The 27,985-nt window shown below is 38.1% G+C and overlaps 1 protein-coding gene and 1 non-coding gene across 6 annotated transcripts in view; one reads left to right on the plus strand and one right to left on the minus strand.

Annotated features, from left to right (window-relative positions):
• MCU (mitochondrial calcium uniporter) overlaps positions 1–27,985 on the plus strand; it is a 194,398-nt gene that overhangs the window by 43,284 nt on the left and 123,129 nt on the right. The gene's annotated exons all lie outside the window — the stretch shown is intronic.
• On the minus strand, positions 11,662–11,765 carry LOC124507344 (U6 spliceosomal RNA). Its single transcript, XR_006960998.1, has one exon. It is a non-coding gene; the product is annotated as a U6 spliceosomal RNA (small nuclear RNA).

Consider the following 27,985-nt stretch of genomic DNA (forward strand, 5'->3'; position numbering starts at 1 on the left):
TTCTGTTGGTACCATAGAAGTGGTGTGGTTCATACTCTTCAGTCATGAGTTTGCACTCTCGGAGGTGTTAAGGTGGAACTGTGTCTTGGAGGTAAGAGAACAAATTAAGACTGATCACTAATGTAATAGCAGGAACTTTCTGTTAGAGCAGTATAGAAACGTAAGTGATAAAACAGATGTGCAGAAACCTCAACTCAAGCAATACTTAAAAAAAAAAAAAAAAAAAAGAACCAACCTTCCATGTAAAAGTGTCACATTGCTAGGCCTTGGCCTTAGACCTCAAAGGGTGCATAAGCTAATTGTGAGAGATTGCTATTTTAGAACTTGAGAGGATACGGAAAGCTGCCCCATGTGAATTCCTTAGGAGGAGAGTTGTCAGTTTCCCCTTTTTTTGGGGAATTCCTTAGGAGGAAAGTTGAAAGTGTCCCCTTTTTTTGGACCTGAATTTCAGGAGTGGGCTGTCCCTATGTACAGGTGCAGCAAGCTGTTGATTGCATCCCTGGCAACTCCTCGCTCTCTGACTTTCAGTGGGCATAGGAGTAGTGATGAGCGGTGGCAGGGACAGTGGTTATCTTTAGGTACAGTTGTTACTTTAGTAGTTGGACTTGCAGGCTTCTAGGGGTTAGTGCTGCTGGAGAAATCCTGTAATGACTTAAAACAATGAGAAAGCCTCCACTGGAACTGGGGACAGAGTTAAAATCACTACAAATAAAAACCACTGGAAAAGCTTTCTAGTTCTGGTGATGGAATAAAGCTTGTAATTATAGTAATCAGAAAGTTTATTTGAGGAAGATAGAAGTGGAATTGGCATGAAGTTACATGAATAAGTACCCTGGGGGCACTGAGAAATTCCTCCCACTCATCCCTCCTTAGTTACACGACCAACAAATCAAAAATAGCCTCGTGGAGTGAGGGGTAGATTCAGTCTTCGATAGTAATGTGTACCCTACATGCCGGGTTTAGCTTTTGGATTGAGCAACCATAGAAAAGACTACTTTTTCCTCTGGTTTGTGCTGTTTGTTTTAGATAAAATGGGGCAAAAAAGACAAAGCCTTTTTAGAAAGCTTATGCTAAGCAAGGAAATGTGGATTCTTAATGATCTTGAAAAAGGAAATGCTGAGTACTGATAACCATGATGTTGACATCCTAGCCTCATCTTTCAATAGTTAAGGGTTATAAATAACATAAGGAAATGTTATGTGAAACTTAGAATTTCTTATCTGTGGAAATTCTGTATTTGGCCCATGGTTTTTAGTGGTCATTCTTTTGCTTAAAATCCTTTGCTGCCTGTTGCCTGGAGAATAAAGCTTAAAATCCCTATATTTTGGGATTGAAAGTCCTTTATGGTTTGCACCCAGTCTATTCTTCCAGGTTCTTCCTTTTTCCTCCTATCTTTTTGCAACCTAGGCTTTTTGCTGGGCTAGTTTCCTGAGACATGCCTTATGGTTCTTTTTTCACTGCTTTTGCAAGGTATCCTCCTGACCCTTTCTACTGGCCAAAGTGCTATTCATTTTTTAAGGCTCCTGCTCTTGTGTTTCATCTTTGTTTTTTGTTTTTGTTTTTGTTTTTTAATGTTTATTTACTTTTGAGAGAGAAAGTGAGAGAGTACATGGGCACACAAGTGGGGGAGGGGCAGAGAGAGAGGGAGACACAGAATCCAAAGCAGGCTCCCGGTTCCCAACTGTCCCTTGGGTTTCAGTTTTGTATTCAGCTAGAGCCAAAAGTGTGTTTAGTATTAGAAAGTAAGTGCTATGTAGGGGCGCCTGGGTGGCTCATTCCCTTAAGCGTCCAACTTCAGCTCAGGTCATGATCTCACAGCTTGGGGGTTTGAGCCCCACGTCGGGCTCTGTGTCGACAGCTCAGAGCCTGGAGCCTGCTTCAGATTTTGTGTCTCCCTTTCTCTCTGCCCTTCCCCCACTTGTGCTCTGTTTCTCTCTATACCTCAAAAATAAACATTAAAAATTTTTTTAAAAAAAGAAGAAGGTAAGCACTGTGTATACTTACCCTTAGGTTTGCATGTCATGTCACAGTGATATGCTGCATGTGGTTAGATGCACAGGACATTATAATGAAATTACTGAAGTAGGAACTATAAGTTGGAGTATCGAGGTGTACTTTACCTTAAAACCTTTTTGACTACCAGTGAGTAGTCAACTAATTGCCAAAAAAGAGAAGGGTGGAATGTCCAGTATGCACTGCAGTGAAGTTTATATTCAGAATTGAGGTAGACCATTCCCTTTTATACACTTTTAAAATAACATTTGGAATTATGCTTCGAATAATTTGATTCTTATTAAATTGTATGTTTCAAATAGGATTTTTTAAAAAAGTCTAAGTGTTGGGAGGAACTGGAAGAGTGATTAAAGTTAGACTGTGTGTGTGTGTGTATGTGTGTGTGTGTGTGTGTGTGTGTGTGTGTGTGTGTGTTGAATTTTAACTAAGGAGAATTGCAGTTCTAGGTGAATGTAGCATTTTAATAGCCTTCCTTGCAGCAATCCTCCAAGCTTCTCTGTTTATGAAATAGAGAAGAGTTTTCCATTTTAAGGAAAGCCAACTTCTTCTTTATATATATATGTTTCTTTTGAGAGAGAGAGAGAGAGAGAGAGAGAGAGAACAGCAGAGGGGCAGAGAGAGAGGGAGAGAGAGAATCCAAGCAGGCTCCGCACTGCCAGCACAGAGCTAAATGCAGGGCTTGAACACACGAACTGTGAGATCGTGACCTGAGCCAGAACCAAGAGTTGGACACTTAACCAGCTGAGCCACCCAGGTGCCCTTATAGAAAGCCAACCTCTATGTTCCTGTTGTCTTTTTGTGGGTGTAGGGCTTGGGGTTATGTGGTTGTTCAGCTCCTTTCTCCTTAAAGTGGGTTTATTATATGAAGTTAGCCAGTGAAGATTTTTACTGTTACTCTGCTTTGGTACTGTCAGTGTTTTTTCACTTTGCTGTATATCAATTAATAATAACTCTCTTGCTTACTGTTCTGTGGCCACCTGGAAGAGTTTTTTCATCATGATCTTTCCCTTCTAGTATGAGGCTTCCTCTTTCATTACCACAAAATAGGAAACTCCATAGTTTGTGGCTGATCGTAACAGTAAAATGACAGAATATCCGATTAGGAATGGTTCCCACCACTCTTCCCCACCAAAGGAATGGTTTTCCCAAAACAAAACTTCTTATTTATCAGGAGTTTTTTTGTTTTTGTTTTTGTTTTTGTTTTTTTGTTTTGGAATTTCTTGAATAACCAAGCTTCAGAATTGTGACTTTTAGTTCTGCATTTCTCTCTGACTTCTGACTTCTATATCTTTGTTTATTTTACGTGTTACTTGTTTTCTTTACGTGTTACTTGTTTATTTTACGTGTTACTCAACTTAACTCCAGTGAGGTCATTAAAGCTAGTGTAATACAAGGGTGAGTTCAAACCAACAGGTACCATGAGTCATTTGCTCCTTTGCTGGGCAGCCAGCATGCGCTGTTAGGTGTGGTTGTATCTCTTAAATGAACTGTCAGGACAGATCCTTTAATCCCGTTGTGTCAGTGGGGAGATGACAGCATGGTTCCTAGAGAAGGGCTTCTAGATCTAATAGGCAAGGACTTAGTGGATGTAGAAAAAGATTCTAGCTATATTTGGCATCATGTAGGCTATTGCAACATACTTCAATAGTTGTTAATAAAATATTAATGCACTTAACACAGTTAAGAATCTTTTCCCCTTTCAGATACAACAGTTAATGAGTTTAGTAATTAATTGAACTTTTGGGAAAGTAGCATTTAATTGACCATGACTAAATATAGGTTTCAATAGGCATAAGTAAATTGTGTCAAAAATATGCCCCTGTGATTTTAAAGACATTCACTGTGAAGGATAAACATATAGAAACAGTCTTCTTTTGAAAGTGGAAGGTGTTTTGAAAGCGGAAGATGTACGAAGAGGCATCTGTACTGTGAGAGGGGGTATTCGTGTCCCCTGTGGCCAGTGTCACTGCTGTTGGCATTGCCTGTGCCATGCTTCCAAGTTGACTGTGGCTTGCAGATTATTTGTATCTTAAGCTTTTATTGGATAAGTCTTTTAGATTCCCCTTGTTCCTATTTTTTCTGTGTACTCTACCCATCTTTGTCATCATAGGGGTTCTTCAGACTTGCAGTTTTATTTTATTTATACTTGGTTGTATTACCTGACAGTGTTTTTTCCTCAGAGATTCTCAGCTCTTTTATATACATTTCAGTCATATTGTAGATTTCTAGATCTTTGGTTAAGTAAATAATGCTCACGGTAAATAATACGGTTCTTTCAGTGGCAACCTATTGGTCACCACTGGTTAATGTTTTTGTTTATAAACTAATAATCCTGGTTTTCATGGGTTCATTAAGTGCTTGCCTGTTCATTGACCAGGGTGACTGGGTGAGAACTGGACCTAGTAAAGTTCACATAGGACATAGTGAAAGGTAAATCAGATGTGCATTTTGCCCAACAACTTCCACACATATAGCTATGTCTAATAATGAAGAGGCATTATTTTTTTTAAGAGCCATTAATTTCAAAAGAATATGTTGCCCATGGGCAGGACTTGGACTATGGATAAATTGTAGGGTTTTATTTTTATCCGCTGGTGAAGAAAGAGAGCACCACAGAACACAACTTAGGAAAGGTCTTTCTCTTGAAGATGTAGTTAGATGTAGTTAGATATACTTCCATGTGCTCTTGGGGCAACTTCTGAGCTGATTTTTAGTGAGTGCAAAGCTATAAATTCTATTGAGTATTTTATTCAAGGCAGGAAGTCAGGGAAAGGGAGGGAAATAAGTACCTTAAATTTGGTTTGGGGATCAAATGGGTATGTATGTTGGAGGTGGTAAGGGAGGCAGAGAGGGAGTGTGCCATTTGGACAACACGTTGTATTTATGGCTTTGTCTAGTGATTAGCAGGCTACAGAAAGGATTCTAGAGACACTGTAATACAAGCATTTTATGAGGGGGAGATGATAAACTTAACTATAATTAATTATAATTCCTTAACTATAATTCCTTTATTCATTCAGCAGATGCTTAATACTGAGTACCAACTGTGTTATCAGGCATTGTTCTAATCATTGAAAGCACTTTTTGTTTATGGTGTAAGCTTTATGATGTAAATTACCATACTATGAACTTAAAAGCAAATGAAAGAAACTTTAAAAAAAATAAAAATTCTTTTTGCAGGGGCATCTGGGTGGCTCATTTGGTAGAGCATCTGACTCTTGATTTTGGCTCAAGTCATAAAAAAAAATTCATTTTGCATTATCACCTAGAGGGGTGGTATTATTGGATGTTCTCCGTGGAAGAGTAGCTACGAAGAAATCATGGAAGATTTAGTATATGCATGATAGAATTTGAGACTAATTAGGCTTGAAAATGACCTTTGTTCTATGTTTTACTTCTTTACTTCTTTACTTCTTTTTATGTTCTTTGTTTTACTTCTGTTTGAAGTTCTTTTGATGCGTGGTGACAGCTGATTCTGAAAAGCTGAACATGGTACTGTTCTACAGTAAAATTAAACTCTGCAGCTCTTTCCAGTAATCCAGCCATTTGGTTTTGTTGTTGTTTGTTTTGTTTTGTTTTGTTTTAATTTGAGAGGGGGGTGGGGTAGAGAGAGAGAAAGAGTGAGCAAGGGAGAGGAGCAAAGGGAGAGAAAATGAGAATCTTAAGCAGGCTCCACACTCAGGGCAGAGTCTGACACAGGGCTCGATCCACAACCCTGGGATCATGACCTAAGCTGAAATCAAGAGTTCGATGCTCAACCAACTGAGCCACCCAGGCGTCCCAGGCATTTGTGTTTTGTAGGTTATGCTGTAACTCATCCTTTTCATTTCTCCCCCTTGACAGTGTTATATATTTATATATTTTGTTTCTTTCGTTACTTGAAAATTATTTTGGGGTGCCTGGGTGGCTCAGTCAGTTGAGCATTTGACTCTGTATTTTGCCTCAGGTCTTGATCCCAGGGTTGCGGGACCAAGTCCCGAGTAGGGCTTTGCACTGAGTGTGGAGTCTGCTTAAGATTCTCTCTCTTTTTCCCTCTCTCTGCCCCACTCCCCTGCTTGCTCTCTCTCTCTTTCCAATAAAATAAAAAAAAGAAAAGAAAAGAAAATTATTTTAACCCAATCCCTATTTAACCCACCTTTAATATGGGAAGTATTATTTATTTTATTTTATTTTATTTTATTTTATTTTATTTTATTTTATTTTATTTATTTTATTTTTAAACTTTTTTTTTAATGTTTATTATTGAGAGACAGAGAGACACAGAGCATGAGCAGGGGTGGGGTAGAGAGAGGGGAGACACAGAACCTGAAGTAGGCTCCAGGCTCTGAGCTGTCAGAACAGAGCCCGGCGCGGGGCTCAGACTCACGAACTGTGAGATCGTGACCTGAGCTGAAGTCAGTCATCCAACCGACTGAGCCACCCAGGTGCCCCTGGGAAGTATTTTTTATATATGCTATAATTTTTTGTATATATTATGTAATAAATGTATCTTTTGGCTTCATTTTTTCTATTCTAGATCCAAAGCAGTTTTTTGGGTTGGTTTGTTTTAAGATTTTTGGATGGTTAACGTTAGTGGTGTTATGATATCCCTACTTAGTGACAGACTGAGTGTAGACTTTGTTCAGTGGGCTGACTTCATTCTGCCAAGTAGCTCCTTAAATCCAGAAAGTTTGGTAAGGGAAGAAAATGTTAGAATTTTTGACTGGTCACAACTTTGGGACAGAACATGAAATAGCAAGACTGGTGGTTTCTCAGTCATAAACCCATTTTCCTTTCCTTTTCTTTTCTTTTTTTTTTTTAACGTTTATTTATTTTTGAGACAGAGAGAGACAGAGCATGAGCGGGGGAGGGTCAGAGAGAGAAGGAGACACAAAATCTGAAACAGGCTCCAGGCTCTGAGCTGTCAGCACAGAGCCCGACACGGGGCTCGAACTCACAGACCGCGAGATCATGACCTGAGCCAAAGTCGGACGCTCAACCGACTGAGCCACCCAGGCACCCCCATTTTCCTTTCTTAACACACCAAATTTCTTTGAGCTGCATTGCAGACTTCTTTCTGCCATACCTATTCCTGAAGTTTTGTTGGAGATTATTATACAAATGTTCAGACAGCCCTCTGGATCAGCAAATTGTCCCCATATCACCAGTTGAGATTTCATATCTTCTCTTAATTTTTGGGTGTTTAGTGTAGGATAGAATTTTCTCTCCTTAAAAAGTGACCTGACCCTCTTCTTTTGGCTTTATGTAACAATATTTGCAAAGAAGTATTTCATATTATAAAATTGTTTATGTGGTTGGTCTATATGAGTTTTTAAAAACTATAAAATTGAAAGCCTTATGATCAATTTAGATCAAAACAGTTTAATTCATTTCTTTTTTAAGTAAGCATGTTTATTTTTAAAGACTCAAAGTCTGTGTTTACCTAAAGTATACTTAGTTATCCTTCCAATGGAGTAAATAGTACTTAATATTTTGTATATAAACAGCTACCATAGTATGTTAATTTTGTCACAAGGACTTGGCAAACAGATATTTTGTAAAACAGCGTATCCTTACAGCATAACTTTTTCAGTGAGGACGTTTTTGCTTCTCTTTAAGTTTTTTACTGTACCACACACATGGCCAGTGTTTCTTTACATGGCCAGAATTTCTCACCATCATAGTCTTAGTGGCTTCCTGTGAAAGTCTGTAGTCACACTTGGCTGAGTAGCTGTTAAAAAATTTTTTTAGGGGCGCCTGGCTGGCTCAGTTGGTGGAGCATGTGACTCTTGATTTCAGGGTTGTGAGTTCAAGTTCCACATTGGGTGTGAAGCCTACTTAAAAAAAATTAGTGTTCTAAAATATACATGTTAACCATTTTAAATTCACAATTCGTTGACATTAGGTACATTTACATTGATGTCAACCATTACCACTATCCATCTCCAGAACTTTTGCATCATTCCATACTAAGAAGCTTTTTTTTTTAAGTTTATTTTTTTTTAGTAATCTCTACATCTGACATGAAGCTCGAACTCACAACCCTGAGATCAAGAGTTGTATGATCTTCTGACTGAGCCAGCTAGGCACCCCCGGAGTAGTATTTTTAATGTTTTTGGTGGAAGGGCATCCCATCTGGTTCTTTCTGTGTTTTGTTTTCTTGCATCAAGTTTTTCTTTGCAGTCTTACACCACTGTGCATATTTCCCCTCATCTCATTTTATTCACTCAAGAAATATTTATTGAGCACCTTATGTGTATGTGGTAGGGCTTGGAACCTAGTGATGTAACTGTTACCTATAATGTTCAAATACAAAACTATCTGATACTAGCCACACTAGCTTTGCTGTAGTTTTTCAAAATTCAAAAAGATAAAGCCTCCATGGGAATATTTGAATTATGGCCAGACTTGAAAGTAAAAAAAGATACTTGAGTAGGAGCTCCAAGTCACATCACATATCTGGAGAATCCAAAAGATTTTCTGTGGTTGTGAAAAAAAGTTATTGTACACTGTTCTTGTATTTAACTTTAAATGTCAAAGAGCCATAAATGTCACCTGTATCTAGATAAATATTACCTTCCTTTTAAAGTGGATAAATAAGACTATAGAGAGATATATCATTTGAGTTATTTTTGAAGCTGTGTCTGTCCTAAGCAGTAAGTCTGAAGTCCCTTATTTTCAGGTATCCTGTTTGTTCTAGGGTATTAGTAAGACTTGAGTGTTTCAGGGGCACCTGGGTGACTCATTCAGCTAAGCATCGGACTCTTGGTTTTGGCTCAGGTCATGATCTCACGGTTTGTGAGATCAAGCCCTATGTCAGGCTCTGTGCTGACAGTATGGAGCCCACTTGGGATTGTCTCTCCTGCTTTCTGCCCCTCCCGTGCTCGTGCTTGCTCTCGCTGTCTCTCTCAAAGTAAGTACATAAATAAAAACTTAGAAAAAAAAAAAAAAGGCTTTAGTGTTTCAAATGCCTGAAACTGCCTCCAAACAGAGAGTATATTAGTTGCTGTGTGTTTGGAGATCTCATTTTATTTTGTAATTATAATTGTGATTTCAGCAGCCATGTGAAATTTAAACAATGCAAAATTTGTTATAATTGCTACCATGTAAGGTGGGCAGGGTATGGAAAAAATAATGTCCAGGGTATGGAAAAAATAATTTATTTGAATCTTTTAATACCAATTCTGAGATAACAAAAGCTGTAGTGGTTATGTAGGGGATTGGGAATGGCCTGATTTATTATCTTTTACTTAGAAGTTTGGTAAACTCTAAAAAAATTTTTTTTATTTTAACATTTATTTATATTTGAGAGGCAGAGACAGAGCATGAGCAGGGGAAGGGAGAGTGAGAGAGAGGAAGACACAGAATCTGAAGCAGGCTCCAGGCTCTGAGTTCACAGACTGACAGCAGCGAGCCTGATGTGGGGCTCGAACCCACAAACCATGAGATCATGACCTGAGCCAAAGTTGGCTGCTTAACCAACTGGGCCACCCAGGCACCCAAGAAGTTTGGTAAATTCTTAATGGTAGGTTGCTAAGCATGAAGTCAGCCTATTTGAAATTTGAAAATATAAAGGGAATTCTGAACCTAATAGTGAAACTGGTTAGGCCTTTTCAGCCTAACTCTGGAGATATGACCCAAAGCAGCTAAAAATAGAAACTAAAGGTATAAGGGAAAATTCAGGAGCAGATGCAGGGCAAAAGCATTCTGGAGTAATAGTTTGAGTTTATTTTTGTTTGAACTCAGGTTGCCTATTTGCTGCATCTAATTTATGTTCGGGGCCTATGTTTTGCTTTCTTCTTCCACATTATATTCCTCTGTAGATACAGGTTTCCCAGACTGGGACTATGGTGTTTTGTTTTGTGTTTTAGATTCTGCATGTAAGTGATATCATATGGTGTCTGTCTTTCTCTATCTAACTTATTTCACATGGCATAATTTCTTGTGGTCACAAATGGCCAGATTTCATCTTTATTATGGCTGAGTAATATTCCCCATTGTGTGATATGTGTGTGTGTGTGTGTTTGTATACACACATTTTTTTTTTTTTTTTACACCACCTTTTCTTTATCCATTTATCTACCAATGGGCACTTAGGTTGTTTCCATAAGGAAACAAACAAACAAAAAAGAAATGGACTCAAATAGATGTGGTTGCCAGAGGGGAGAGAGGTGGGCCAAAAAGGTGAAGGGGATTAAGAGGTGCAGATTTCCAGCTGAAAAATAAGTAAGTCACAGGGATGGAAAATACAGTCGTACTGATATTGCAATAACTTTGTATTGTGACAGATGGTAAACACACTTACCATGGTGAGCATTGTGTAGCGTAATGAATTATTGGATCACTATGTTGTACACCTGAAACTAATATAACTTTTCGACTGTATTTCAGTAAAAAAGTGTGTGGTTGGTTGCTTTGGGATATTTCAGAAATTGTACAGTGTCTAGACAAATAGGAGATACTCAGTAAGTTCTCAGAGAATTAAGAATTCTTGAAACAAAAAAGTGAGGAACATTGCATGTTAAAAATATGGTGAGTTTGGCTTTGGTTTTTATTTCTTTTTAAAAATCCGTTAAGGATAATATAGTGCTAATTACTGTACAGTAACAGGGACTGTTCTCATTACAGATAACTTTGTCACCTTGACACCTGTGGTGCAATTGCAAAGCCTTTGGAACTAAGTCAGTTTTATGCCTGCTATTGTTATTATGAAAATTATTATGGAAACACATCAAAACATGGTTTATTGTAGGACTATTCAATGGAAAAATAATGCAGCCATCTATGTAATTTAAAACTTTATAGTAGTAGCCACATTAAAAAAGTAAAAAGAAACCAGTGAATTTGTATATTTTTATTATTATTTCTAATGTTTATTTATTTTGAGAGAGAGAGAGAGAGAGAGAGAGAAGGAATGCATATTAGCAGGTGAGGGACAGAGAGAGAGAGAGGGAGAGAGAGAATCCCAAGCAGGCTCAGTGCTGTCAGTGCAGAACCTGATGTGGGGCTCAATCTCACAAATGAGATGATCTGAGCCGAGATCAAGAGTCAGATGCTTAACCAACTGAGCTACCCAGGAACCCCTCTGCAATATATATTAATACAGAATATCAAAGCAATTATTTCCACATGTACTCAATATAAAAATTATTAATTATTTTACTTTTTTTGGTGTTGTACTAAGTTTTAAAAATCTTGCCATACATCTCAGTTAGGATGAGACACATTTCAAGTGGTCAGCAGAGCATGATGCTAGTGGCTTTTATAATGTACAGTGTAAGTCTATCATTTTATTCTCTTTCTCTCATCAGATTCATTACCAAGGAGTGATAGCAAGAGTATTAACTTTTCCCTGTTCAATGAACTGCCCAAAGGGTAGATGACAAGGAGATATAAGGAATTTGGGCAGTTAATTCCCTGAGGAAGTAAGTTCATTGTTTTAGATAGACCATAAAAGAAAGATATCTGGTCCACATTGTTACAGCCTCAAGAAAGAATTATAATTTGAAACCTGTTCTTTTTTTGGCAATGATATCACATCAAGGAAGCAGAGATAGACTTTCCGTGTGGAGATATAGCATATTAGAATTCCTTAGAATTTGGCAAACAGCATCCTAAATTGGAATAAAAAGCACTGGCCTTCCCACACTATTCAGTCACTTTAGAATGAGAATGGAGGCACAGGTAGAGATTTTACGTGTAATCCTTGTGCAGGGGCCATGCTAATCTCTGCATTGTTCCAATTTTAATACATGTGCTGCTGAAGTGAGCACGGGGGTAGAGATTTTAAATGAGTGATTTGTTGTTATTCAATGTGACTGATGGAGTTTCTTCTAAGATACTAGGCTATGGAATAATTAGAGTTTTGCGTTATTTTTATGCAGTCATACAGTCCAAAGAAGAGAATTTTATTAGTTGTAATTGACAGGACAAGTAAATACAACACAAACACATTAATCAAATTCATTTTTCCTGAGTCTTTTTTTTTTTTTTTTAACCTAGTATTAGTGCTTCTCTTTGTGAAGTCTACATTCTAGGTCTTAGTGATAGGTAGGGATTATGGGTTAGGTTCCTTAAGGGAAATAGGTTAAGGGTGGCGTTGCCATATAATTTATCGTCTTAACCACAGCACCTCTAGAGTTGAGAGAGAGTACTGTTAATAATTATATCGGGACAACATGTGTTAAACCAGAGGTGTCCCAAGCAGATTAGGACACATGGCCACCCAAGTTAAAAGGCTTTGTTAAAGCTTTGCTATCTTCTGTTTTGGCAATCCTGGTAGGCTATGGAAAGTGCATTTGTGGAAGTTATCACTTTTAAGGGCCTGTTCTGTCGGTGACATCTCCTTTATCTCAGGGCTTAGACAAGTTTTTATTTAGGGCACATTGAACTTGAGAGGTTGAATGAGAAGGAAAAGGTAAAAGGTTTTAATTTAACAGACTGGCTATATCTCCCATCCCCTACAAAAAGGTTTTGCAGGTATGAAATGTGACAGAAGAGTGTTTTCTTTTAATTGTGCAAAGTTATTGTCTTTAAATCTTCTAGATTAACTCCTTAAAAACAAGTACAAAAAAACTGAGCATTGGGGGTGCCGGACTGGTTCATTCTGTGGAGTGTGCAATTCTTGATCTTGGGGTTGTGAGTTTGAGCCCCACATTGGGTGTAGAGATTACTTAAAAATAAAATCTTTGAAACAAAACAAAACAAAACACCAAAAAATAATGGAGCACTTTCTTCCTGATAAAATTAGGTTGCATGACATTGATTACACATTTGATTTTTATTGTTCAGTGCTTTTATTTAGATTTTTTTTGTTAACCATCTTTGAGGGAGATATCGTAGTATATCTGCTTGATCTGGTGGCTTTTTACATGTAAAAGGCATGGGATATGTGATGCCATATATCTTGGATATACATGATTTTTAGAGGAGATACTGATTTTTTTCCTAGACTTTTCTTTTTTTAGTATATATAATAAAATTGACTTTTTTTGCTTGTACATTTATGTGAATTTTAATGCATGTGTAGATTTGTGTAACCACATTAGCAATCAGGATACAGAACAGTTCCCCCACCCCTAAAATTCTCTTGTGCTGTCCAGTGGACTCAAACCCTCCTCTCATCCACCACCCTGGCAACCTTTGATCTGTTCTCTGTTCTTATGCTCTTGCCTTTTGCAGATTATCACATAAATGGAATCAAATAGTTTGTAACACTTGGAGATTGGCTTTCACTCTGCATTATGCCTTTGAGATCCACCCATGTTGTTCCATGTATCAGTAGTTTGTTCCTTTTTATTGCTGAGTTGTTTTCCATTGTATGGATGTACCACAGTTTTGTCTTTTACCAAAATTGGTAAGTTTTCACCGACTATTTCTTCAAATATTTTTTTCTGCACTGTATTCTTTGTCTTCTTTCTGATGACATGGTTGTTATACACCCACAGATTCCTGAGGCTCTGACCTCCTTTGAGAACACTGTTGTTCATTCCTTGGTGTCATTCATTCAACAGTTTTTCAACACTTGTTTTCTATTCTCCTGTTAATGGGCAGCTATTTACAGGGTGTTTTTTTGTTTGTTTTGGTTTGGTTTGTTTTAGAGAGAGCACAAGAGTGTGATCGGCGGGGGAGACACGTGGGGGAGGGAGAGAGAGAGAGAGAGTAAGAATCTCAAGCAGGCTCTGCATTCAGTGCAAAGCCAGACATGAGGCTCGATCCCACGACCTTGGGATCCTGACCTGAGTCAAAATCAGGAGTCAGACACTCAACCAACTGAACCACCCAGGCGCCCCTCCAGGATTTTTTTTTCTCTAATAAAATTGCAGCTGTGAACATTCTTGTGCAGGTCTCTCTGGGTACCCGGCCCAGCCTTTCTCTATGGTATTTGCCAACAAGCAGGATTGCTAGGGTGTAGGATTTGCATATTTTTCTTAACATATGCTGCCCAAAGTGGGCATGAGCAATTTACTTTTTCACCAGCAGTGTGTAAGAGTTTACATTGCTCTATATCCTTTTCAACACGTGGTGTTGTCAAGCTTTTTATTTTTTATATATGTAATGGGTATGAAATGGAATCTCCTAGTCTTTTAAATTATTTTTCTGATTATGAGTGAGGCTGAGCATTTAAAAAATATATTAGCTGTTCATGTTTCTTCTACTATAAGTTTCCCATTTATATCTTTAATCCATTTTTCTATTTAAATTTAAAATCAGCTCTTGGGGCCCCTGGTTGGTCATGATCTCATGGTTCATCCACATTGTCAGTGCAGAGCCTGCTTGGGATTCTGTTTCCCTCTCTTCTGCCCCTCCCCTGCCCCCCAAATAAATAAATAAACATTAAAAAAAATAAAATTAAAACCTGCTCTTAGGATCAATTTTAAGTGTTTTCTGTATAATTGTACTGTTTTAAATATTTGTCCTTGATCAAAAAACTTTCAGTGGCCTCTGATATGAAATCAAGGGTCCCTAATTTATCTTTTTAGATATTCTACTTCAAAAATCATCATTGCACAGAGCTTCTGGGTTGGTGAACATGTGGAGATGTGGGGACAGCGGTATGCCTGGAGAGAGCATGGAAGCTCCATGCCCCTTCCCACATACCTTGCCCTACGCATCTCTTCTGTCTGGCTGTCTCCAGGGAGACACTGTCAGAATTGAGTTGAATTCTTGGATACTCTGCTGGTGTCCAAGAATTGCTTCTTGGTGGGCTGGAAAACACCTTCACACACACATAGGTATTGAGTCCAGGAACCCAAAATAGTTGTTATGTCTCAGGAAAGGGAAATTGGCACAGAAGAATAATCTGGATGAGATTTGGAACAGTGATCATCTATGAGCCGTGAGAGTTGTTCAACCAGCTCCTCGGAAACCCGAACACAATTTTCATGAAAGAGAAACTGTATAAGAAAATTCACGTGAATAAACTACACCTTGATGAGTTTCAAATGTCAGTTTGACTTTAAAAGGTTTTAAAATACATTTCATATCAAATTATGGCCACAGGAGCACAGGTCTGTCAGATGGAAAAGGCTTCAACAACAACCTCTGTGTCAAAACTTCTGTGTCTCAACTTAACACACATCTAGTTAAAAAACAACAACAAAAAAATCATTCCTCATTTTCTGCCTTCTGAAACTTTGTACACTGTTTTGTTATATTTTATGGACTCAATATGTTCTCTGTATAAATTCAGATTGGTGATGCATGTCAGCAGCTGAAACATATTTAGTATTTTAAAACCAAATCAGCATTTACTACATCTGTAGACCTCATGTCTAGATAAGCAGCCATTTTTAGCCTGTGTTATATCATATCAGTGTTGCCATACATTGTTAGCAAAATACTGTCCCAGTGACACATTTTTGTATACTATATAGCATGAAAATGTTTAACTTGGGAAATACAGTTGACTTTTGAACAACACGGGTTTGAACTACATAGGTCCACCTACATGTGGATTTTTTTACAGCACATTATGTAAATGTTATCTCTCGTGATTTTTCTAATTCTTTTCTCTAGCTTACTTTATTATAAGAATACGGTGTATTATATGTGTGTGTGTATATATATACACAGTGTATATATATAAACAGTGTCAACCAGCTGTTTATGTTATTGGTAAGGCTTCTGGTCAAAGTAGGCTATTAGTCGTTAAGTTTTTGGGGAGTCAAATGTTATATATGGATATTCAATTGTGAAGGGGTCAGCACCCATAACACCTGCAATTTTTAATTCTTTTTTTCTTTTAGGGTAGAGTTTTAACTTTTTTTAAATAATTTATTTTTTAATTTACATCCATGTTAGTTAGCATATAGTGCAACAATGATTTCAGGAGTAGATTCCTTAATGCCCCTTACCCATTTAGCCCATCCCCCCTCCCACAATCCTTCCAGTAACCCTCTGTTTGTTCTCCATATTTATGAGTCTCTTCTGTCTTGTCCCCCTCCCTGTTTTTGTATTATTTTTGCTTCCCTTCCCTTATGTTCATCTGTTTTATACCTTAAAGTCCTCATATGAGTGAAGTCATATGATTTTTGTCTTTCTCTGACTGACTAATTTCACTTAACATAATACCCTCTAGTTCCATCCACGTAGTTGCAAATGGCAAGATTTCATTCTTTTTGATGGCCGAGTAATACTCCATTGTATATATATTACCACATCTTCTTTGTCCATTCATCTGTCGATGAACATTTGGGCAATTTCCATATTTAGGCTATTGTCAATAGTGCTGCTATAAACATTGGGGTGCATGTGTCCCTTTGAAATAGCTAACCTATATCCCTTGCATAAATACCTAGTAGTGTGATTGCTGAGTTGTAGGGTAGTTCTATTTTTAATTTTTGGGGGAACCTCCATACTGTTTCCCTGAGTGGCTGCACCAGTTTGCATTCCCACCAACAGTGCAAAAGAGATCCTCTTCCTCCGCATCCTTGCCAACATCTGTTGTTGCCTGAGTTGTTAACGTTAGCCATTTTGACAGGTGTGCAGTGGTATCACGTTGTGGTTTTGATTTGTATTTGCCTGATGATGAGTGATGCTGAGCATCTTTTCATGTGTTGGTTGTAATTCTTAAACTACCCTTGTGTTTCTGGCTTCTTCCTAGTTGGTTTTAAAGCCAGTTGAAGTGGTGGTTTTGTTTCTTAGTGGCCGTGCTTTGTGTGTGAGATGTACTGTGGACTAGAGATGTTGTAGTTTAGTAATAATGCACATTAAGTAAATAAAATAATTCCTCTGTAAATGAGGTAATTGCACATTAGCAATAGTCATTCAGTATCACTCTTGACATTTGGCCATCATGTTCATCTGCCTGTTCATGATGAAGGGAGCCATGTCTTTGGCAGATTATTTTGCCAGATGTCCAGGGTTTCCTTCCCAAATGGAGCAGCTTGAGTCACATGAGGCTGGCCTTGATCTTAATGGAGGTCAGTTTATATATAGTTTGTAGAGCTGACAAGTAGAAAACAAAGATTCGTGAAGTTCATCCCTTGCTATGCCTTATGGGACGAAGTTTTTGTTTCTTGTGCTCTATGGTGCAAGGGTCTCACATGGGTAGCAAAGAAGCCTGGGAGAGAAAGGACAGGGACTTTTTTTTCTTGTTTTCTTTTTTTCAGTTTGGAGCTTTGTCCTGCCCCAAGGAAGGCAGTGCATTCTAGGAAAAAGAACAGTGAACTTAGCCTATTTTCTGCTCTAGTTCTGGTTTCATTTTTTATTTCGTATGTTTAGATGATCACCCACATTTTTCTCCTTTATTAAATGGAGGTAACATTGCTTCTCCTTTGTTCCCATGAGAGATGGCAGGATAGGCAAACTTGAGGCTTTTTTACTGCCCTTGTAGAAGTAGCACGTGGCTGTGCAAAATACTACTAAAAAAAGCCAAAAAAGAGAGCACGTATTGCCCAACAGATAATATTAGTGATGAAGCTGATTATCCCCACTGTCAATTCCTATGCTTCTAGAAGTTTCCAAATTATGGTTACCTTTTGAGTGAGCCATCTGTGTATAATACCTCTAGTGGGTACTATAATACGATTATAAAGAATTAAAGGTGATGTAATCTGTAAGTCTCACATTTATAGAGACTATTCTCAAAGAGCACTTTCATAACTTTTCCTTTTATTCCATTGGAATAACTAAAGCAGGGTTCTTATATCTGTTTTTATGATATACTGTTGGCAGAAATAATCATTTCCATATGTACATCACATTATAATTTTAAAAATCTCTTTCATACATTATCTCAGAGGAGACCTGCAGAGGTTAAATGATGTCCTGAGGACATAACACTACTTAGTGACCGATTCACATTTGAATCCAGAGCTTCTTGGTGTCCATCCTATCAAGATATCTTGATGGGGAGAATAATACAGTAAATCTAGAATGTGCTTTATGCTTGAGCGCTAAGAAGATGCAAGCATTAATCAAGTTGAGAGAGCATTCTTTTCTTCCCTTAGTACTGTATCAACAGATGTGTTGCTAGCACCCTGGTGGTGGGAATAACTATGAACAGTAACAAAACAACAAAATGTAAGCACATTGGGAAGATAGACATGAAGCAAGTCTGATAGCAGTCTTAGGTCTTCCTTTTATTTTGGGTTTTGCCTGCGGCATGGGTCACAGGAAGAATCAGTCTGTTGTAGAGCCAGAGGCCTGTTAAGTCCTCGGGTTTGCAGACCTATGTTTGTTCTTTGCAGCTGAATTATAGCTGCTGTGAGACTGTAAGCTTGGAATTTATGGTAATAGAAACTTTAAATGTCCCAAACATTGTAATATGGGTGGAAGGAGCCCTTTTCTTAGGGGAGCAGGGTCACATATTTATTTTGAATTTGAGCTGAATCAACAGGCAGTTTCTGAGAATACGGTTTCCAAGTTCAAAGAAACTACAGTTATGCTACTATATGTAAATCTGGTGGTTTTCATGTGTTGTGTGGATATAAATATAGTTTCTTCTTTTGAGAGGCTCTAATTTTAAGCAAGGTTTAGTGTCTCTGACGTGATTTTTCTTTTCCTTTTTTTTTTTTAATGTTTATTTACTTCTGAGAGACAGAGTGTGAGTGAAGAAGGGGTACAGAGAGAGGGAGACACAGAATCTGAAGCAGACTCCAGGCTCTGAGCTGTCAGCACACAGCCTGACGCGGGGCTCAAACTCACAGACTGTGAGATCATGACCTGAGCCAGTCGAATGTTTAACTGACCAAGCCACCCAGGTGCCCCTATTGTCCCCTTAAATTTTTTTTAAATGTTTATTTATTTTTGAGAGACACAGAGAGAGTGCAAGCGGGCGAGGGGCATAGAGAGAGAGGGAGATACAGAATCTGAAGCAGGCTCCAGGCTCTGAGCTGTTGGCACAGAGCTCGACGTGGGCTCAAACTCATGAACCGTGAGATCATGACCTGAGCTGAAGTGAGACGTTTGACTGACTGAGCCACCCAGGCACCCCTTCCTTTTTTTTTTTTTTTAAATTTAGCTCAAACCTGATGGATTGTGGGATTTTTTTGGTGGGGGTGGGGGTGGGGCTGGATACCACTTAGTCTTAGTCTCCTTAGATTTATATTGCTTACAGATCTCTCTAATGAGATAATTTTCCTCTCACAATTTAAAATGATGCATGAGCTTGATTATCCTCCCTAAAATAAGAAATACCTAAACACGAATGTATGATGTAAAAAATTTAAATGAGTTGTCAATACTAATAGCAACAATACCATTTAACATTTGTCATGCATTTACTAAGTGCTGGGTACCAAGAACTTTTTGTATTTGCTAATTCTTTATATAAAAATTATAAATAAACATGTAACAGTTTATAAAATGCTTTCTTGTCACAATATAACATACATGGAAATGTCTTGTGAGATAGATGGTATTCATTTTAACTGATGACGGATGGGAGGCCCAGGTTGTGTTACGTGTGGTTATAATTTATTGGTTATGATTTACTGAGCACTTATTAAGTACCTGGCACTATACTATACTAAACACTTGACTTGCATCATTTTATATAATCCTTAGAACCGCACTATGAAGCAAGTACTATTTTCAAACACTTTTTCCAAATGAAGAAACCGAAGTTTAGAGTGATTAAGTGACTTGCCCAAGATTACATAGCTAGTATTAGAGTAGGCAGTCACCTGTAGTTTTTGAGAAAACTTTGTTTGAAATAGAAAAAGGTGCCCCTGTGGTGAACCAATTAAATAATTGAAAGTTCTGGGCTGCCACACTACCCTAGGTAGTAGCTTGGGGGCTTGTGCTAGGTGCCACCTCTTCCAGCACACATAGCCCCTATTCCAGGGCAGATGGCTTGCTGAGCAGCTGAACATAGGCAGAATTTCGGCCCCATTTTGCTTTCTTGGCTAGGTGCTCTTGTACTGTATATAAACTTTGCCACCCTACACGGTGTTCTCAAAGCTCGGATTTTGATCAAGGTCTGTCTGATGTCATAACCTATACTCTATTTAGTAGCATACTCCCAATTAATGGCAAAGTTATGACTTCAACCCATGATTTTCTGATCATAAAAACTTTGCTCTTTTTGTTATGTACCACTTGATATACAATGGCAGCGGGGTCCCATATTGTGCTATGCCCATTGCCTAGTTCCACAGGCATTGTTTGCTGGTGACGGTAAAGACTTCTAAGGGCTTCAAAGGGGGAGAGCCAAAGAGTTATAACGTCCCATGTCTTATAACTAAATGTGTTTTTGGTTAAATGTAGCTCAAGACTTGTCTTGAATTCCTGGTTTCCCCACTTAGTTCCACATGTGACTTTTACCAAGTTAGGGAGAGAATACGGTATAATAATTAAGAGCATGGACTATGGAATCAGACTGCCTAAGATCAAATTCTAGCTGTTACTTACTAGCTGTGTGGACTTGGGCAACTTATTTATTGTCTTTAAGCCTAGTCTGTAATATTGGAGGTGGGGTGGGAAATAAGAGTTCCTATCCCAATGAGTTGTGAGAATTACTAGATGAGGTAAGTGTATAAAGCACTTAGAAAAGTGCCTGGCACATAAATATAGTAACTACGATTTGATTGCTAGCTGTTGTTGTTATTTTTATTAGTATTCTATCATTGTTGAGTTTATGCCTATAAGTCAAAGCAATTTGATTTGCTGAAACATAAATGATTATCTAAATATGGTCTCTTAGGGCTTTTTCTTGCCAGACCGGAGTTTTCAAAGATTGTGTCCAAGTATTACTTTAGGGATACTAGCCCAATTGAAACCAATTCCTGAAAGAGGTGTGCACAAGCCATCTAGTACTCTCCCTTTTTCCTCTAAAATAGCATTTATACTGTGTTGTGATACCAGTCTATCTTTGGACTGTTAGCATTAAAGAATTGCATTTTCAGTAGATTGCCTTAAGTTACAGCCACTAACAATTACTCATACATAAAACATTTCTTTTGGATTATCAGCCAGTTTGGGAAGCCTCTAAAGAAATTGCATAATTCACTGGTTGACTGGGAGTCTTGATTCTTGAAAGGCTGTAATAGCATTATCATTGCTTGTTGTATTCATTGTACATGTATTGACATGTTTTTAATAATACTTTTTGCTGTATTCAAAGAACATCTCAGTCTGAGAGACTCCTTGGCTGACATTACTTTGTCATAGCTGGCATATTACCTGAGTAGCTTTTGCGACCCCATTTTGTTCATTGACCTTCCATGTCCACGTTTTTCTCCCTTCTGCACTCCTCATCCTCGTTTCAGTGTGTGCCCTAAGAACTCAGAGTTAGGATCTCAGAGTGCATGGTTTCAAGATTAAGATTTTTACTTGAGGAGACATATTAAAGCACACAAGTATATGAAAAAGCTAATTAAACAGTAAATGACAAAATTACCATTGTATAGTGGTTTTATCAGTCAGAGTCTCACTAGGAAAATGGAAATTCTCTCAGGTATTTACAACAGTAGAAATTTGATGTAGGAAAGTTGTAACACAGGCGGTGAAGGGGCTGTGAGCCAAATAAGAGATGACGAGTAATCTAGAGATCAGCAACAGGAAGTCACTACCACCACCACCTTCACCACCCCTTCCAACTGAAGAAACATAGGGAGGTACAACATTTTTGCACAGTGAATACAAACATTGTTTCAGGGGGAAAAAAAAGGAAAGAAAAAATAGAATATTTAATATATTTGAATAGAATATTTAGTTTGGTTAGGTAAGGACAAGTACAGCGTGATCTCTCTCTCCCTCCCTCCCTCCCTACCCAAAAAGTACAGAAAGTCCCGTAAAAATTGCTATTTTTGAACAGGCAGTTTCTCACTTTTTCTAGAAGGTGCTAGCCTGCATGTCAGTGCTAAAGGATAAAAATTGGAATAACATCACCTAGTTTTACATTTTTTTAATCTCTAAAAAGAGGGAAAGAATTCAACACCTAGCCAAAGTGGTCTGAGGAGTAATGCCTACTAAATATAAGCCACTGTTTCTCCCCACTGAAGAATTCTGCCCCCCACCCTATGAGAATGTTCTTGGAAACAACCCTCTGTGCTGTGTCATGTCCACAGATATACTAGTATTTGCTACCCAAAGAGATGGTGTCTAAAATCTCTGCCACCCAGAGAACGTGAAATATAATTATTAAAGTAATCTATTTCCCTTTTCTGAAAGTAAGAATAGGCAGCTTTCAGTTACTGGAAATAATTATCTAACTCCAGCTTGTCTGTGGGTGGATGAGCATCACTGATGAGTGTTGGTCAAGAAATAAGCCAATGACTTTGCTGAATGTGTCAGTTTCTTGGCGTTCCCTAAAAGTACACATCACAAAATCATGGGGCTGATTAAACCTTGGTTTTCATGGCTCTATTTAGTCTATTTCCTTGGCTTTGAGAACGTTAGTCATTTAAAAAAATCTCCCCATTCTTTGATATTATTTAAATTATCTTTTGAAAACAGATTTTTTTTTTTTTGGAAGAATGTCTCCTCTTCTTTCTTTCTTTTTTTTTTTTTTAAGTTTATTTATTTTGAGAGAGAGAATGAGCACAAGCAGGTGAGGAGCAGAGAGAAGGAGAGACAGTATCTCAAACAGGCTCTAAGCTGTCAGTGCAGAGCCCGATGTGGGGCCTGAATTCACGAATTGTGAGATCATGACCTGAGCCAAGATCAAAAGTCAGATGCTTTAAGAGACTTTAAATATGGAGAACAAACAGAGGGTTGCTGGAAGGGTTGTGGGAGGGGAGATGGGCTAAATGGGTAAGGGGCATTAAGGAATCTACTCCTGAAATCATTGTTGCACTATATGCTAACTAACTTGGATGTAAATTTAAAAAAAAAAAAAAAAAGAAGGATGAAACAAACAAACAAAAAAGTCAGATGCTTAACTGACTGAGCCACCCAGGTGCCCCTTCAAAACAGAATTTTAAGGCAGATTTAAGAAGTAATGTGAGAGAGAACAATGATAATATATTTAGAAATAGAAGTTTCAAAAATGCAGTATTATTTAATGGAATGAGCTTCAATGTTAAAATGCCCAAATTCTGTTTGTAACTCTGCCTCTATTCAGCTGTGTCATTAAGGTTATGTATCATTAAGGTTAAGAGGTTGTTTAACCTCTCCATGTCTGTTCCCCAAGTATCCATGTAGGATCATAGGACTTCTATTCATCTTAGAGACTTAGAATGAGGTTTGAATGAAGTCTATAACCTTTGCTTTAAAATAAAAAACTTTAGTACAAAAATAAAATAATACTCTTTGTTATGGACTGATTGTTTCAGTCCTCCCAAAATCCATATGTTGTGGGGTGACTGGGTGGCTCAGTTGGTTAAGCATCTGACTCTTGATTTCGGCTCAGGTCACAGTCTCATGGTTCATGAGTTCAAGCCCTGCATGGGGCTTCTCGCTGACATTGGGGAGCCTGTTAGGGATTCTCTCTCTCCCCTTCTCTCTCTGCCACCCCCCCCAACAATAAATAAATAAACTTAGAAAAAAATTCATGAGTTGAAGTGCTAATCTCCAATGTTAATATATTTGGAGATAGGGCCTGTGGGGAGGTGATAAAGATGATGTGAGGTCGTAAAGGTGGAGCCCTAATCCAGCAGGACTGGAAGTAGAAGGAATACTAGAAGTCACAGTGAGAAGGCAGCTATCTATAAGCCAGGAAGAGAGCTTTCACAAGAAACCAACCCTGTCAGACCATCATCTGAGACTTGTAGCTTCCAGAACTGTGAGAAAATAAATATCTTTTGTTTAAGCCGCATAGTCTATGGGTTTTTGTTTTTGTTTTTTGAGAGAGAGAGAGAGTGCACGCATGCACTTGTTTACATGAGCAGGGGAGGGGCAGAGGGAGAGAGAATCTTAAGCAGGCTCCATACCCAGTGCAGGGTGGGGGATGGAGAGGGGTGTTGGGGAGGGGCGGGGCTCTCGATCTCAGGACCATGAGATTATGAACTGAGCTGAAATCAAGAGTTGGATGCTTAACCAACTGAGCCACCCTGCTGCCCGCACCCCATATGGTATTTTGTTATGGGAGCCCAAGTAGATTAAGACAGTCTTGGTACTACATTATCTTTAAATCCTACAAAACTTTTAAATTTTGTTTCAAGAAATGGCTCCTTTGAAAAACCTGCTTATAATACTTACAAGTCGCACTTTAAGAGAAAGGAATATTGAGTGAGCAGTTACTCAGCACCAGGCATTGTTTTAGATGCATTTAAAATAAGTATTTAAAGGGGCGCCTGGGTGACTCTTGATAATGGCTCAGGTTATAATCTTGAGGTCATGAGACTGAGCCCTGCCTACGGCTCCACGTTGATAGTACAGAGTCTACTTGGGGTTCTCTCTTCTTTCTCTTTGCCCCTTCCTGGTTGGGGGCTCTCTCTCCCTCCCTCTCTCAAAATAAATAAGTAAACACTTAAAAAAAAGTATTTAAAAATTTAATTCTCAAAATAACCATAGATAGTATTTTTTTTCCCTTATTTTACAGACAAGGCAACTAAGACTTTCCCAATGCCATATAGTTAGTAAGTGACAGCACTGAGATTGAAACATAGTCCCTCTGAAGCTTTTTAATTATATCCTAATTCCTTCTAAGTTTCTGCTAGCTCTACTCAGCTCAGTAGAATGCCAGGCAGAATGCAAAGGTTAATGCAATCCTAGGATATTAGAATTAAGAAAAGATTTAGACTTCATCTAATCTAACTTTCTTGTGTTATGGATGAGAGAACCAAAGACCAGAGAGTTAGGAGAGTTGAGATTGAAGAGCGGATTAGTGAAGTGAAGATCAATGCTGCCAATGTTCTGCAGTCCATTTTTAGCCTGTGTTAATGACTAACAAGAATTAGTAATGAGAGGCATCAGAAGATGCTGAATGAGAGGTTTGAATTGCATATGGAACCAATCTTAAACCACAAAATGAGCCTGAAATTTAGAATCTTTCTACTTTTTGTCTCCAGAGGAGTGGAAGTATCAGTTGCTAGGAAAAATGCACAGGGATGATATGATTTAGTCTTATCTTCCTCTTAGAAAAGGTATTTTAAGCTACAAAGAAAATGAATTTATCTCATGGCCAGAGTGCTTCATCTCACCTTGTCTCATGATGAGTATGTACTTCTTGGTATTTTATGATAGCCACTGCCATACCTTCATGGGTACCTGCCAGTCTGAAAACTCTTTGTCAGATGTGAAGGTTGACTTTTCCCAAATTCCATTTTTGAATAGAATAAGCTACATTAAGGTTGATCTAAGAAATTTACTTCTGTTTACTTTTGACTTTGGAGTTGAATTCCCATCTCTACTACTTTTGAGCTGTGTAATTAATCTCAGGCAAGGCACTTAAACCCTCTGAGCACCACCCCCCCCCACACACACACACTGCCATCCCAATAAGGGTAATAGGTAGAATCACCTTTGTAGGGTCATTGTAAAGATTAAGAATACTGCAGAGATGTGCACATATTATGCCCTCAGAATATTGGCTGATATTGTAAACTATAGTATTGAGCATGCTGCTGAAGAGGGGGAAATAATGTCAATTTTAGAGGGTTGTGAAATGGGACTTTTTAGGTTCTGAATATTTCTAAATCCTTGATTTCAGAGATAAACTTCCAGTACTAATTTCTTTCGTCAGATACTCAAGAGACTTAGGTTAAAAGCACTGTGAATAAATAAATTACTTCTTAATGGATCTTGGGATTGATAGAACTAAAAACAACAATATATTGATGGCAATATATATGATTTTTTATAAATATGGTATCTGATATGAAGCAGGAAAATTGATAACAAAGCTATATACATGCAAGCTCCATAGGAGGACTGTGTCATAGTGAGCACTTGTCCTGTTAATGAAAGGAGAAACTCATAAGTAAACTTGTATTAATAGATCTCTGTGCCTGGAATGACTAATGAAGAATGAAAGTAGTTCATATTGCCAATTAAGATTCTGAATTGAAGAAAAATGTTTTAATTATAGTAATAAACATCTTCAGAATTAAATTATGAACATGTTTCAGTTGTAAAATACTGTTGAGCATCCCTGTAGACAACAACTGTGCTAGGTATTGGGAAAATAATTTTGAATAAAATAGAGCTCCCATCCTCTAGTAGACACAGACAGTAATAGTATAGCATCATAAAAATGGTGCCCGAATATATTAGTTTTTATTGCTGCTGTAACAAATTACCATAAACTTAATGACTTGAAGTTACACAAATTTATTATCTTACAGTTCTGTCGGTCAGAGATCTGACATGGATCTCACTGAGCTAAAATCAGGGTGTCAGCAGGGCTGTGTTCCTTGCAGGACACTTTACAAGAGGATTTGTTTCTCTGCTTTTTCTAGTTTCTAGAGGCCACCCATATGAGGTAGGCTCATACTCCTTTCTTCCATCTTCAAAGCCAGTATCAATGGGTCCAATTCTTCTCTCATTGTTACCTCTCTCGGTCTTTGCAGCGGGGTAAGGTTTTCTGATTTTAAGGACTCCTGTGATTAGATTGGCCTACCTGGATTATCCTGGATGATGATTTTAAATCCAAATCTCTTACCCACATCTATAAGGTTGCCGTATAAGGTAACATATTCATGGCTTTTTGAGTATTGAAGTGTTGACTTATTTGGGGGCCATTATTTTGCCTACCACACCAAAGAACTATGGAAGAACACAAGCTGGGCACCTAAGGCAGTTTAGGGGTCTAGGAATAGCTTCCAGGAGGAGATCAGCTGGGTCTTGAATTGGGTGAAGGAAGAATATTGAGAGGTGGCTGCTGGATGGGTATCAAGATGAGTAAGAGAAAAGCATTTGAGTTAGGGGAGCCATATGAGTGTCTCTGGAAGTGTTAAATAGCATGGCTTATTTATTTTTTAAGGAACTACAAATTAGTTTAAGGTGTAGTCTGAGATGGTGGGATGGGGGAGAGGTTTGATTATGGTGGGATTTTGCATACTATCTTCAGAGTTTGGGCTTATCCTACAGGCAGTGGCATGACATCGAAGGATTTAAAACAGGAGTGACACGATCAGATTTTGCTTTAGATAGATCATTCTCGGCTGTCATGAGAGAGAGTAAGACTGGAGGTAAAGAGACAGTGAAAAGGTTGTTACTTTTGTTCAGGTGTCTTTATATAAAATGCAATTGATTATAAGTTTTGGCTTAGATGACTAGGTCATAGAATCAGAAGAATATGGAAAGAAAAGTTTGAGGGATGTAAGGTAATAATAATACCTCCCCCCCCCCCCCGCCAAGAGAAGAACCATCTTAGAGTGAGTGAGTTAACCTAAATTCTTAATTTCCTTCTCTAAAAGTAGCCATTTACCATTAGTAAGAAAGCAAAGACTTTAGGCTGAACTGTTAGATTTTTCTATTCTTATGAGCAAGCTTTTTCCCCTTTGGCCTCCACTCCACGTTTACATAATGTTGACTAGCCACATATTCTGCCTTTCCCTGCCCAGTGGCTTTCAGTTCCACTAAATGATTTAAGGAATCGGGGCATTGTAGAAGTCTATTCCAGTTTACGTTCTCTTCCTTCATTGTGCTGTGGTGATTGAGCCAGTTTCTGGTTTGCCAAATAGTCCATTAACTCAATTTAATGGGCAGTATAATCTTGGCCACAGAAAGAATAGTTACTTCAAGATATCAAAAAAAAAAAAAATTGGGGGGAAGATGCTTGCTGATTGGGAGTAAAATATGCATGTAGACATGGTATTTTTTCCTTGTGGTTATGCAGCAGTTTAATGTATTGCATAGCTAGGAATTCCAGTTATTTTGAAAGGTGAGCCTGTGCTTGGTCTGGTAGCTGAAAGGTAGCATAACATACTGTAGTACCTGTGCTCAAATATTCTCTGTTCACCAGCTGGGCTGAGAGTTCCTACATACACTGCCCAAACTATGAAATATTTAAGCAGTAGTTATACCTTTTAATTAGGAAGAGTATACAGTAGGGAATAATCATAATTTGAATTTAAATAGTTGTATTCCCCTAAACATATTTTGGGTTACATTTTTAATATTTCTAAATGAAAAATGGGGCATAATCTACTTACAGTAAATG

Source organism: Lynx rufus, unplaced genomic scaffold (genome assembly GCF_022079265.1).
Source record: "Lynx rufus isolate CCGP_SWC_20201006 ecotype Redwood Valley unplaced genomic scaffold, mLynRuf1.p SCAF_11, whole genome shotgun sequence".
NCBI lineage: Eukaryota > Metazoa > Chordata > Mammalia > Carnivora > Felidae > Lynx > Lynx rufus.